The following is a 15,313-nucleotide window of genomic DNA, read 5'->3' as shown; positions in this document are numbered from 1 at the left end:
TAAGTAAAGTGGAACCACGTGTTGATCAGTAACTCTAACTAAGATCATCAATCTTAAATGCGAATGTGCATGAGATTATAACGTCTCGTCTTGACAATATTTTTCAATATAGCAACTTTTCTTTATGTTCAACCCACGTGGGGTGTACTTTGTGAGACCAGTACCACAATTGTTTGACCCATCAGGTTAATAGTAAGATGATGGTAACCAGTTCGAGGTTTTTCTTTAGTAAATTGCGTTTCGATGTAATTTATTTTAATTATCAAAATTATTGTGGAGTTACACTCTTTGTGTAAACCAAGTTGACCACGTGAAGCATGTGGTGTAAGCATCAAAGTAGCCCTCAGCTATTCTTTTCGGGAAGATTTCACAGAGAGTTAGTATGAATTTAGTATACCAGTGTGTGGTAATTTCATGACGGACAGGATTGCGCTACAAACGTAACTTCTTTGGGTGAAAATTGAATCGGTTGGTTGTGGTTAATTTCCTCTTGCATATGTTTCAACGTTCTTTGTGTGTTATTTTATGAATGCAGTGTTGTAAGCAATCTTGGCTCCATATTTGATGTGTTCCGTAAGATTAAAAACTCACATTTTCACAATCCTAAATAAGGCACCAGTTTAGTTATGAATCAAGTTTAATATGCTGAAATTTCAATGATCAATGTTAAAATAAATTTCCAAATATAAATTGATTTATTTCTTTTTATTTAAATTCTCTTATATATATATATATATATATATATATATATATATATATATATATATATCGCTGGTTGTCGTATGACTATTAAAAGATTATAATTAATGTTAGTCTGGTTGGGAATTTGGTAAGCTAGACTGGATACCTGGTGAAACAGTTGCGCAGTAATGCAAGGTTAACGTCCCCAGACAGCTCACAGCTTTTAAACCGCTTTTATTGTCTGTCAGCTCCGCTTTCATAACAAATTAATGCAACAACATTACAATGGTCATTTCTCCTATGTATGTGGGTGCCAACAGAATGTTTTCGCAATCGGAGGAGAAAACTGGTGATTGTAATTTCGTGAGAAGATCCCGTCGCAACGAAAAATGTGCTAGTTTTAATGATTGCCACTCCAATTCACGTATCATGTCTGTGACACTATCTCCCCTATTTCGCGATAATACAAAACGAGCTGCCCTTCTTTGTACTTTTTCGATGTCATCCGTCAGTCGCACCTGATGCGGATCCCACACCGCACAGCAGTACTCCAGAACAGGCTGGACAAGCGTAGTGTAAGCAGTCTCTTTTGTAGACCTGTTGCACCTTCTAAGTGTTCTTCCAATGAATCGAAGTCATTGGTTTGCTCTACCCACAACATTATCTATGTGATCGTTCCAACTTAGGTTATTTGTAATTGTATTCCCTAAGAATTTAGTTGAATTTACAGCCCTCAGATTTGTGTGACTTATAGCGTAATCGAAATTTAGCTGATTTCTTGCAGTACTCATGTGAATAACTTGGCACTTTTCTTTATTCAGCGTCAATTGCCACTTTTCACACCAAATAAATACCTTATCTAAATGATTTTGCAAGTCGTTTTGATCATCTGATGACTTTACAAGACGTTAAATGACAGAATCATCTGCAAACAATCTAACAGGGCTACTCAGATTGTCTCCTATACCGTATATAGACCAGGAACAACAGAGGGCCTATAAAACTTCCTTGGGGAACGCCGGATATTACTTCTGTTTTACTCGATGACTTTCCGTCTATTACTACGAACTGTGACCTTTCTGACAGGAAATCACGAATCCAGTCGCACAACTGAGGCGATACTCCATAGGCACGCAGTTTGGTTAGAAGATCCTTGTGAGGAACAATGTCGAAAGCCGTCTGGAAGTCTAAAAATATGGAATCAATTTGATATCCTCTGTCGATAGCACTTATTACTTCGCAAGTAACGTCGCGCTAATTACCCAGACTATCGCATGTTGTTACTTTCTCCTTCTTAAGCTTACTGCAATTAATTAAAGTGAATTTTACACCACACGCGTCTCTCTTTTATTTACAAAGCATCTTCTGTGGTCATTAGTATTACTGTCTGGTCTTCACATATTCCGCAAACCACTGCTTTTTCCTTATTTGTTGGCGGAGGTTGAATTCGAAAATACATATAAACTTTGTAGCTTTCTACCTTCTTGCCTTTCTCTTTTGCTGCGTTGGTGTTTTTGTTTTTGTTTTTCGCATTTCACCTCACTTTTGGAACTAAGACTGCAGTTACGTGTTCACATTCAGCACAGCGGACGATGGCCGGGCAAACAAACAATTACCCAGACTCTATTCATCCAATATTTGTGAATGAGAGGTTCAAAATGGCTCTGAACACTATGGGACTTAACAGCTGAGGTCATCAGTCCCTTAGACTTAGAACTACTTAAACCTAACTAACCTAAGGACATCACACACATCCATGCCAGGGGCAGGATTCGAACCTGCGACCGGAGTGGTCGCGCAGTTCCAGACTGAAGCGTCTAGAACCGTTCGGCCCACTGGCCGGCGGGAATGAGAGGAAATAGCGGCTTCCAACAAATTTTACGTAAAATTTCAATCCGTTTCGAAACTTTTTCTCGCTGACACACTTCACAAAACAATGAAAGGGAAACAGTTTATCGAATATTGCATTTTCGCTGTTCATGCAGTAAAAAGGAGCATCATGCATGACGTTTTAATTTATTACTTCCTTACCACTGGCTCTTTTCGCAATACATCTTCCATACACATATACCATTGAATGTACCTGAGAAGTTACACCATTGCACGGTGCATGTTTCCTAACGAGGCCGACGAGAAAGTCAGGCCATGGCGCGCTCTGGCGGGGAGTGAGTGACTATTTCAGACGATAGCTGCTGGTCAAGCTTTCGGGGTATAAGGTCGTGTTCCACGAAACTCTTCTGTTCCTAAAGTTGCGCCCAGAATTGCACCACATCTTCAGAGGCGTTAGTCGTACGCTGAGTCGGCAAGAGTCGACGGAGGAGCAACGCCAGCACAGATCTGGACGAAACGTTAGGAACAGAAGAGTTTTGTGGCCCACGACCTTATACACCGAAAGGTTTAGCAGCAGCAATGTCATCTGGTCGTGAAAGTCTTAATATTTCAGACTAGTTTGATAATTCTTCACTGCGCGTTTAAATGCATGCAAGCTCTTGAAAGCACACAACAAAGTTAAGACCTTGAGTGGGTACCTCTCCATTGACGTATCGATTTCCCGTGGGCCCTGCAAAGGGCCGAGCGTTCACGGAGTGTGGCGGAGAAGTCGACTAGTGTGACGTCACAAGTTCGATGAGATATGACGTCATAAACATTGAGATGAATGAAAAACTAACTTTTCTTAAAACTGATCGCAAATTACCCGCGTCATGTTCATCCAGTGTTCGATAGTGAGAGCTTAGTGAGAACCAAAACACTCAATATAATTAGGGTTTTGCGTCTTCAACGATAAAATTTTACACATTTGTTCATCGTTAAAGAGAATCAAACGTTTGAAGCTTTTATTGTGCACGGGAGTTGAATTTTTGAAAGAACTGAGTGCGGTGTTTACTGATAGCTAACTAAGTAGGCAACAATAAAAAAATGTTCAGATGTGTGTGAAATCGTATGGAACTTAACTGCTAAGTTCATCAGTCCCTAAGCTTACACACTACGTAACCTAAATTATCCTAAGGACAAACACACACACCCATGCCCGAGGGAGGTCTCGAACCTCCGCCGGGACTAGCCGCACAGTCCATGACTGCAGCGCCTGAGACCGCTCGAGTAATCCCGCGCGGCCAGGCAACAATAATCTTGAGGCAACTGCAAATGCTGTGTTTGGTGAAGTTCTACAATGACTTGATTCAAATGGACTCTCTCTAAATGCAGACAAAACACCATACATTATTAATTTCCACGAGAGCAGAAAATTGCAGGGACAGTTTGATATTAAACATAATGGTCAGGCAAAATTGTTAAGGCTTTCGTGGCCACTTGTTGACAAACTGCCTATTGGCTTCTGTCTCGGGTTCTTCGGCCGACGTTCATCAAATGACTTTTCTGACGTTTCGCCAGCACGAGTGGCTGGCATTGTCAAAGCTTCACCCTCCATTGCCGGTGGTGAACTGGAGCCGAGCTCGCGGCCGCAGACTATATGTACCTGGCGCGCCAACGTCCGAGGGCTTCACCGCGGTCATTTCCGGTGCGGTTCTCCTCTTGCTACCTGCGGCCGTGGCAGAGCACGCACTGAATGAGACCGGCCACGTAATAAAATTCGCCGACACGGAAGTTCTGGCTGTAGAGAAGCACTATCACACGTGCTTGTTCAGAGAAGCTGTCGAAATACAAAAACACGCGAACAGTTTCAACAAGAAAGAGGAAAGCCTTAAGGTAAACGGATCCTGGCTTCCCGTACTGCAGCGAACGACCGTCGCAGGTAGCAAGAGGAGAACCGCACCGGAAATGACCGTGGAGAAGCGCTCGGACGTTGGCGGGCCAGGTACATATAGTCTGCGGCCGCGAGCTCGGCTCCAGTTCACCACCGGCAATGGAGGGTGAAGCTTTGACAATGCCAGCCACTCGTGCTGGCGAAACATCAGAAAAATCATTAGATGAACGTCGGCCGAAGAACCCGAGACAGAAGCCAATAGGCAGTTTGTCATAATGGTCAGGACCTAATAAGTGTGGAGTATTCTAAATTCCTGGGTGTGAGTATTGACATAACTTAAGTGAACCAATCATCTTCTTCACCTTCCAGAAAACCTTAGTTCAGCCCCTTATGTCGCCCGTATTGTTACTTCTATTTGCCCTATTGATGCCGTCCAAACTGCACACTTTAGCTACTTGCACTCATTGCTGTCTTAAGGCATTATGTTCTAGGGGAGCCAGCGAAGGGCAGCATAAATTTGCATCGCTCAAATGAGAGTAATTAGAGTCATGTACATTCACACCGAAACCTGTTTAGAAAATTAGGAATTCTGACTGCAATATCCTAATATACAGGGTGATTCAAAAGTAGATGTACACGCTTCGTGAGTGTAATGTATGTGCCAAAATGACACTAAAATGTTAAATAAAGTTTTGTCTGAACCGCAAATACCCGCCGTGTAAGTGCCACTGCAGTGGTTCCTCAGTCAACTGTATGGTGCACGCTCCAGAGACAGCAATTCCACCCATTGCGGGACATGAAAGCTCTTCCCTGTGCTTGGACTCATTCCGAACTCGTCGTCGGGAGGAGGTAATTTTAACTAGACTCCGGATAGGGCACTGTCTTTGTAGCCATCGACATCTTTTAAGCGGCGATCGTCCCCCACTCTGTCCCCACTGCTCTCAGCTGTGGACGGTGAGACACCTTTTACTTGAGTGCCCCTATTTTACTCCGTTACGCGCCCGTCTACAGCTGTCGCCTGATATATCTTCCATTTTAGCAGATGACACGCGCTCAGCCGATCGCGTTCTCGAGTTTATTAGTGCCAGTGAGATAACGTCAGTCATTTGAAGCTCTTTTTGGGGACAAAACCCCCCTTCTCTAGTGGTTTTTTAAGCTTTCCTTCTGTTTTTAGTTTCCCCACTTTTTTGAGTTTCGCTCCCATTGCTGCTGGTTTCCAGTTACGTTTTTTACCTTTTCCTAAGTCACAGACTGGGCGCTAATGACCGTAGCAGATTTGTGCCTTAAAACCAAAACAAAAAAAAAAAAACGTACAGAAGGTGCAGGAACTGACACCTGTAGCCTACCCTAGACGTCATCACTTCTGTTGGTGGTTTCTCGCACACCACGGTGTCGATCCACTCTTCGATCGTCAGGCACTGTTTATAGATGAGAGCCTCTTTACCTGTGCGAGTATCGTGAATTCTCGTAACATGCACGAGCGTGTGTGTATGAGAATCCTCGCGTAACTACTGTAAGTAGTTGTCTTGTGACAGCCAGAGCGAGAGCACCAGCAGCAGCGAGTACTGTTTGTATAAAGCGTTTATTTTGCATTTTGTTTACGACCTTCCACTAAGGAAGGGATTCTATTTGTGTTTATCTGCTCTGCATAGAAACTAACAGTTCTTGATCGTTAGGAGAGAAATTTATTTTGTACTTATTTGCTGCGCTTAGCTTTTAAATAGTTTTTCTGGGAAAACCTAGCGTAGTTTTCGCGTCTCGTATTTCAGTGAGTGTTTCTTGATTATCAGAGTAGCTCATCAGAAGATTATCTTGGGAATTTGTCACCGTATAGAGTAGGGTAAACATAGTCATGTGTAGGGACTGTGGTTGTTGTGAGCGGACGCAAGGAGAATTGGCCACTCTTCGAGGGCAGGTGGAGGCTTTGTCTATTAGGCTCATCGAGCTCGAGGCGCAGGCGTCGGCTCGTAGTGGCGTTGGGGCAACTGTGGTGAGACCTATGCCTACTTCGGTGGCCTTGGAATCACATGGAACCCCTGATGTCGCTGCGTCTTCCGGCAGTGAGCATCTTACCGGTCAGCCATCACTCCAGGGTGAATGGCGGACAGTGGTGGGCTCGCGCGTGCCTGGCCGAAAGGCGAAGGTGGGATCTGGCCGCGTGGCAGCTGCCTTACCCCTTTCCAACAGGTACGGGGTGCTTCCTAGTGGTGATGACATCGTTTCCGAGCCACCACAGGATGCCTCGCCTGTTGGGCCAGTGGCCGATTCTCCGGCAAGGTCCCGACAGTCACAGAGGGCGGGCCTATTAGTTATAGGGAGCTCCAACGTTAGGCGGGTTATGGAGCCCCTCAGGAAAATAGCGGGTAGGTCGGGGAAGAATGCCAGTGTGCACTCGGTGTGCTTGCCGGGGGGTCTCGTCCGTAATGTGGAGGAGGCCCTTCCGGCAGCTATTGAACGCACTGGGTGTGACCGGCTGCAGATAGTAGCACATGTCGGAACGAATGACGCCTGCCGCTTGGGTTCTGAGGCCATCCTTGGTTCCTTCCGGCGGCTGGCTGATTTGGTGAAGACAACCAGCATCGCACGCGGAGTGCAAGCTGAGCTTAATATCTGCAGCATAGTGCCCAGAGTCGATCGCGGTCCTCTGGTTTGGAGCCGTGTGGAGGGTCTAAACCAGAGGCTCAGACGACTCTGCGACTATAATGGTTGCAAATTCATCGACCTCCGTTATTGGGTGGAGAACTGTAGGGCCCCCCTAGACAGGTCAGGCGTGCACTACACACCGGAAGCAGCTACTAGGGTAGCAGAGTACGTGTGGCGTGCACACGGGGGTTTTTTAGGTTAGAGGGACCCCCCCTTGGGCGAAACGATAAAATACCTGACGGCTTACCAGAGAGAACATCAGCATCGTTGATAAAGAACGTCCGTCCTCAGAGACCAAAAACAGGAAAAGTTAACGTAATATTGGTAAACTGCAGGAGTATCCAGGGCAAGGTTCCTGAATTAGTATCGCTTATTGAAGGAAATAGTGCGCATATAGTATTAGGAACGGAAAGTTGGTTAAAACCGGAAGTGAACAGTAACGAAATCCTAGACACAGAATGGAATATATACCGCAAGGATAGGATAAACGCCAATGGTGGAGGAGTATTTATAGCAGTAAAGAATTCAATAATATCCAGTGAAGTTATTAGCGAATGCGAATGTGAAATAATCTGGGTTAAGTTAAGTATCAAAGGTGGGTCAGATATGATAGTCGGATGCTTCTATAGACCACCTGCATCAGCAACCGTAGTAGTTGAGCGCCTCAGAGAGAACCTGCAGAACGTCGTGAAGAAGTTTCGTGATCATACTATTGTAATAGGGGGAGACTTCAATCTACCAGGTATAGAATGGGATAGTCACACAATCAGAACTGGAGCCAGGGACAGAGACTCTTGTGACATTATCCTGACTGCCTTGTCCGAGAATTACTTCGAGCAGATAGTTAGAGAACCAACTCGTGAAGCTAACGTTTTAGACCTCATAGCAACAAATAGACCGGAACTTTTCGACTCCGTGAATGTAGAAGCGGGTATCAGTGATCATAAGTCAGTGGTTGCATCAATGACTACAAGTGTAATAAGAAATGCCAAGAAAGGAAGGAAAATATATTTGCTTAACAAGAGTGATAGGGCACAAATCGCAGAATATCTGAGTGACCACCATCAAACGTTCATTTCTGAGGAAGAGGATGTGGAACAAAAATGGAAAAAATTCAGAAACATCGTCCAGTACGCCTTAGATAAGTTCGTACCGACTAAGGTCCAAAGCGAGGGGAAAGATCCACCGTGGTATAACAATCATGTACGAAAGGTACTACGGAAACAAAGAAAGCTTCATCATGGGTTTAAGAGTAGTCGAATCATAGCTGATAAGGAAAAGCTGAACGAAGCGAAAAAGAGCGTAAAGAGAGCAATGAGAGAAGCATTCAACGAATTCGAACATAAAACATTGGCAAACAATCTAAACAAGAACCCTAAAAAGTTTTGGTCATATGTAAAATCGGTAAGCGGATCTAAATCCCCTATTCAGTCACTCGTTGACCACGATGGCACCGAAACAGAGGACGACCGAAGAAAGGCAGAAATACTGAATTCAGTGTTCCGAAACTGTTTCACTGCGGAAAATCGTAACACGGTCCCTGACTTCAGCCGTCGCACGGACGCCAAAATGGAAAATATTGAAATAAACGATATCGGAATTGAAAAACAACTGCTATCACTTAGTAGCGGAAAAGCATCCGGACCAGACGAGATACCCGTAAGATTCTACAGTGATTATGCTAAAGAACTTGCCCCCTTTCTATCAGCAATTTATCGTAGATCTCTGGAAGAACGTAAAGTACCTAGCGACTGGAAGAAAGCGCAGGTCGTTCCCATTTTCAAGAAGGGTCATAAATCAGATGCGAATAATTATAGGCCTATTTCGCTTACGTCAATCTGTTGTAGAATAATGGAACATGTTTTATGTTCTCGTATTATGACGTTCTTAGATAATACAAATCTCCTTCATCATAACCAACATGGATTCCGCAAACAGAGATCATGTGAAACTCAGCTCGCCCTATTTGTCCAAGAAATTCACAGTGCCGTAGACACTGGCGAGCAGATTGATGCCGTATTCCTGGACTTCAGGAAGGCATTTGATACGGTTCCGCACTTACGTTTAGTGAAAAAAATACGAGCTTACGGAATATCGGACCAGGTTTGTGATTGGATTCAGGATTTCCTAGAAGAAAGAACACAACATGTCATTCTTAACGGTTCAAAATCTGCAGATGTAGAGGTAATTTCGGGAGTACCGCAAGGAAGCGTGATAGGACCTTTATTGTTTACAATATACATAAATGACTTAGTTGACAACATCGGTAGCTCCGTGAGGCTATTTGCAGATGACACGGTTGTCTACAAGAAAGTAGCAACATCAGAAGACTCGTACGTACTCCAGGAAGACCTGCAGAGGATTAATGAATGGTGCGACAGCTGGCAGCTTTCCCTAAACGTAGATAAATGTAATATAATGCGCATACATAGGGGCAGAAATCCATTCCAGTACGATTATGCCATAGGTGGTAAATCATTGGAAGCGGTAACGACCGTAAAATACTTAGGAGTTACTATCCGGAGCGATCTGAAGTGGAATGATCACATAAAACAAATAGTGGGAAAAGCAGGCGCCAGGTTGAGATTCATAGGAAGAATTCTAAGAAAATGTGACTCATCGACGAAAGAAGTAGCTTACAAAACGCTTGTTCGTCCGATTCTTGAGTATTGCTCATCAGTATGGGACTCTTACCAGGTTGGATTAATAGAAGAGATAGACATGATCCAGCGAAAAGCAGCGCGATTCGTCATGGGGACATTTAGTCAGCGCGAGAGCGTTACGGAGATGCTGAACAAGCTCCAGTGGCGGACACTTCAAGAAAGGCGTTACGCAATACGGAGAGGTTTACTATCGAAATTACGAGAGAGCACATTCCGGGAAGAGATGGGCAACATATTACTACCGCCCACATATATCTCGCGTAATGATCACAATGAAAAGATCCGAGAAATTAGAGCAAATACGGAGACTTACAAGCAGTCGTTCTTCCCACGCACAATTCGTGAATGGAACAGGGAAGGGGGGATCAGATAGTGGTACAATAAGTACCCTCTGCCACACACCGTAAGGTGGCTCGCGGAGTATAGATGTAGATGTAGATGTAGATGTAAGATGACAGTAGTGAACATTTTGTGTCCTATAGTGGACGATCAGTTACACACGTTATTCCACAGCGCCTGACTAGCCGTGTATATCGGAAGTTTTTCGAACATGGGTTGGGTCATCTGCTTCATGATGTCCCACTCGCTACACGGACCAACTTGTGCTGTGTGCACGACGGTGGCCCTGAAATTTCAGTTGGGAAGCAAGAGAGTATCTCAGTGTTGCATACCCCGACTAGCGGACAAGTCGTGCAGGACCAGATGCTTGACCCACCAGATCTCCACACCTCAACCCCCGGCTCCTCTACCTTTGGAGCCATCTCAACGAGTCCGTAAATTTGGAAATTTGTGGTAAGATCTTATGGGACCAAATTTCTGAGGTCATCGGTCCCTAAACTTACACACTAGTTAATCTAACTTAAACTAACTTACGCTAAGGACAACGCACACACACCCATGCCCGAGGGAGGACTCGAACCTCCGACGGGAGGAGCCGCGCGAGCCGTGGCAAGACGCCTCAGACCGCTCGGCTACCCTACGCGGCAACGAGTTCGTGCGTGATGTTGCATTGAGAATGCAGCACAGCTGCAGCAGAGAACTGAAGATGGTTGTACGGCTGTACAGAATGAGATGATGGGAGCCTGCGACATTCCGAGAGCGGTGAGGCATCGAGCGCGTCACTATCTTCGTCTACACGGACATCATTTTGAACACGTTCTTGGGTAAACGTACAGTATGCACTTGTATCGAATTTCGGATCCCTAAGTGTCGTTGCTTCCCCAGAAGAATTAATTTTGTGTAGTTTGTGTTGCACTTGTGATCCCTGCTCTACTGCACCTTTCGGAAATAAAGCTATTACAGACAAAATTTTATTTAACATTTTAGTCTTACAAATGCACGAAGTGTGTACAATTGCTTTTGAATCACCCGGCATATAGAGTTCGGAAAAACAATTTGACCAAATAGAAAGACAGCATCAAACGAAGAATTTGAGTATAGGAGCTAGGCGCTATTTACGGCGCTATGCCAGAGTGAAAACGGAGGTCAGTTTGAACTTTTGCTACGACATACAGGGCTACAATTATTAAACTATATGATAAAAAATATAAACTAGCTACAAACTACGACCTGCACACACTTTATTCAACATGTGAACGTCATTACAGATATTCTGATTTAAGTTATGACATGTTCGATATGTTTGTCATCATTGGCGATGATGTGGCGCAGACGAATAGCATGACCTACTGAAGTGTCGGAACATTGATGCTGTCCATAATCTCCCGAATGATTGTTTTCAGCTCAGCAATGGTTTTTGGGTTATTGCTGTACACCTTGTCTTTAATACAGCCGCACGAAAAGGAGTCGCTTGTGTTCAGATCCGGAGAATATGGCGGCCAATCGAGGCCCATGCCAGTGGCCTCCGAGTACCCCAGAGCCAGAATGCGGTCCCCAAAGTGGTCCTCCAGCACATCAAACACTCTCCTGCTTCCATGGGGTCGAGCTCCGTCTTGCATGAACCACACCTTGTCGAAATCAGGCTCACTTTGGATAAAGGGGACGAAATCATCTCCCAAAACCTTCATGCACTGTTCAGTAGTCACTGTGCCTTCAAGGACCATCGCACCAATTAGTCTGTGACTGGACATTGCAGACCACATTGTCACCTATTGAGGGAGAAGAGACTTCTCGATAGCGATCAAACCCCCTAATGTGCCAATTTGACTTGCTGACAATCCCATCGAAATTTAAGTGGGCTTCGTCGCTAAACCAAACCATAGTCACATACTAATTCCCTACATGCCCCGCAGCCAACCGTGCAGTTTGAACGTCCTAACACAAATCGTTCAGAAGCTATGACGATTTTATTTCATATAGTTGAATAACTGTCACCGTGTATTTGCGTTAATTAAGTAGTGGCAAGTATGTGTACAAGAGTATATTCATTTTGCATCTTCACGACATGTTGAAACATGAAACGTGGACATGTGATTGTTTTAATTTCTAAGCAAGTGCTATATGGTACATCACCTAAGTACAATACATGCGTAAGTGGTGTTTCAAGTTTTTATTGTTTCAACATCACGACTGATTAGTCCAAACATTTTGTTTACGTATTCATTTTCTGTGAATTGCATTTCATTTTGAGTAAAGACGTCCGTATATATGATTTCAGTTACCTTTCTGTAGCGCCGAAAATATGCAACTGCGACCCCCTAGTTCGCATACTCGAGATCCTTTGTTTGACGCTGCCTTTCTGCCCTACACTTTTGGTCAAATTGCTTTTCCGTACCCTGTGTATACATAGTGTAACGAAATTCCATTGGGGTTGGAACAAAGCCGGTTAAGTTTGGCGTAGGAACTTGTGTCCGGAGACGTACCGTTTTCCCGCTGCACGCAAAACAGCACAACACACGTCGTCTGCTCTGTGACTCCTGCTGCTCGTCGCCTGGGTCCATTTATAGGCAGGGCTCCATGTGGCGACCACTGACGTCAGCACAGGTACGGTACATCGGTACCGCTTTCCGGTACACACGACCATCAATACCTGGTCCTCCAGCATCCACCACAGCCAAAGCATTTACTCTCCTCTGACAATGAACACCTTTGTTGCTCTGCAATGTTCTTAGCATCGGAGGGCATGCATAACTTGCTTTCTGAGGCCCCTGTGTGTTTTTTAACTCACATTCACTCTCTGAATGATCTTGCAGCACACACGTCACGATCGTCTACATGTGACCACCAACTAAACTCTGTGTTTGTGAAGGCACAAAATGGTTCAAATGGCTCTGAGCACTATGGGACTTAACATCTATGGTCATCAGTCCCCTAGAACTTAGAACTACTTAAACCTAACTAACCTAAGGACAGCACACAACACCCAGCCATCACGAGGCAGAGAAAATCCCTGACCCCGGCGGGAATCGAACCCGGGAACCCGGGCGTGGGAAGCGAGAACGCTACCGCACGACCACGAGATGTGGGCTGTGAAGGCACATTCGCGCACTTGCCGTCTCTTCTTTCAGTTGAGCTGCTGAATCACTCGCAGCCTGGCTGAGCTACTGGCCCAGTGGGAGCCAGCCTCAGTCAAAAAAAATGAAGAACTCGGTCAGATTCCTAGAAATAAACTTAGACTGAAATCTGAGTTGGAATTCACACAGAAAATATCTAGCAAATAAATTAAACAGCTTTGCATTTGCAATGGAAATTTTACCAGTACCACTCAGATGCACACTAGGAAAATAGCATACTATAGCTAGTTTGAATTTGTTATTAGATATGGCATAATTTTTGGGGGAAACTCTGGGAAACATTAGACGAATTTTAAAGTTGCATAAAAGAATCATTCGTAACATGTGCACCACACAGCCGAGGACACCAGGCCGCCCATTATTTAATGATCTAAAAATAGTATCTGTCCCCTATTTACACATCTTTGAGGTGATCCTTTTCCTACGCAGCAGATTTGATCTATTCGAAAAAAGCCATTTTGAACACTCATACAACACAAGACACAAAGAAAACTTTATGCTCACCTCGAATGGCTTCAAACTACGTGCTCACACTCCTCAGCATATAGCTATGAAAATTCACAAAAAATAAAAGGTTGTGACAAAATCAACATGCAGATAAATATTTTAAAAAGCAGGTTACATGATTTTTTAACTGTAAGATGCCACTACTCAGTAGAAGATTTCGTGAGGGACGAAGTGATACTTTCAGGTGGATCCCTAAAGTAGAATAAAAATTTATGATTGTTATAGTGGATGTAAATATTGTAAGTGTGACAAATTTTAAATAAGTAAATTCTTCACAAAGTAATATTGTAAGAGTGACAAAATTTCAAATAAGCGTATTGTAACCTTGACATGTCTCTTGTACATCAGACGTATGTTCTGTAATGGTGTATGTTATGAGATGAATAAATCACATTTCACCTCTGAAGCCGTCGGCACACGCGGCTAGTTAGCTAGTGGCTCTCTGCGTGTCGTGTGACGTCACTTCCTGTTACTCCACGATGAGGAACCATTTCGTCTTGTGAAACGTGTCACGTATAGTGGAACCAATTGGAAGCAAGAAAACTCCCTACGTCACAAGCAGAAAGCTTGAGGCCCACACAAAGCAAAACGCCATATTGCCTTTGTCGCGGGTTTTATCTTATAGCTTACATGCCATCACGCTGTTTCTAAGCGCCAGCGCTCTGAATCTGTCGGGTATGAATCGTTACTGGTGCGATATATTGTAATAAAACGACGAGAAACGTCATATTAGTGATTAAAGAATTTTCGTATTTAGTTACGAGTGTTATCCCGTTATAACTCGTGTGTTATGAGATTAGGCAGTTTTAACGCAACATCAACACTAAATATTCGTGAAAATCGTGTCGTTCTTGCCAGGATTTGTTGCAGTTAACTGTAAATTATTAACATTTCGGCGATTAAAGCCTATAGAACACTGGAAAAAAATACGAAATCACTCATGCCGAAGCTACAGGCTCACGTAGTGAGCAGAGAAACCATGTGGCGAAACAGCCATTAGGTCGGTAGAGGCTTCAAGTCTTCCTGCATTTACCTTTTCTTTTCACCTTCGCGTTTTCTAAAATGTTGTGTGATTCAATAAAACTAATTTCTGTAATACTTATTGTTATGTAAGTAGGATTGTGTTCTCTGTCAGGATTAAGTTTGTTCGATCCGGTGAACTTTTATAACTGATGTCCTTACTGACTTGATATGTAGTTTTCCTTTTTGTCTTATTACAAGTTCATGCGTATTGAAGATTTTATTTATGTATACTACAGGCAGAGCATTATGGCTAGTCGTGCGGTAGCGTTCTCGCTTCCCACGCCCGGGTTCCCGGGTTCGATTCCCGGCGGGGTCAGGGATTTTCTCTGCCTCGTGATGGCTGGGTGTTGTGTGCTGTCCTTAGGTTAGTTAGGTTTAAGTAGTTCTAAGTTCTAGGGGACTTATGACCACAGCAGTTGAGTCCCATAGTGCTCAGAGCCATTTGAACCATTATGGCTAGCATATGAACAACGCGGAAAATGTGCATTTTAATTGTGCTGACGTAGGGATTTTATGCACATCCATTTTTGTGAGCAAACTGTATTGTTTGTGAGCCAAATAATGCCGACAACTACCGATGGAGAGCGCAGAATCACGTTAATCAGATCGTCATGTCTGCC

This window comes from Schistocerca nitens, chromosome 1 (genome assembly GCF_023898315.1).
Source record: "Schistocerca nitens isolate TAMUIC-IGC-003100 chromosome 1, iqSchNite1.1, whole genome shotgun sequence".
In the NCBI taxonomy this organism is placed as follows: domain Eukaryota; kingdom Metazoa; phylum Arthropoda; class Insecta; order Orthoptera; family Acrididae; genus Schistocerca; species Schistocerca nitens.
The sequence above is the reverse complement of the archived record's forward strand: the minus strand, read 5'-3'. Positions refer to the sequence as shown.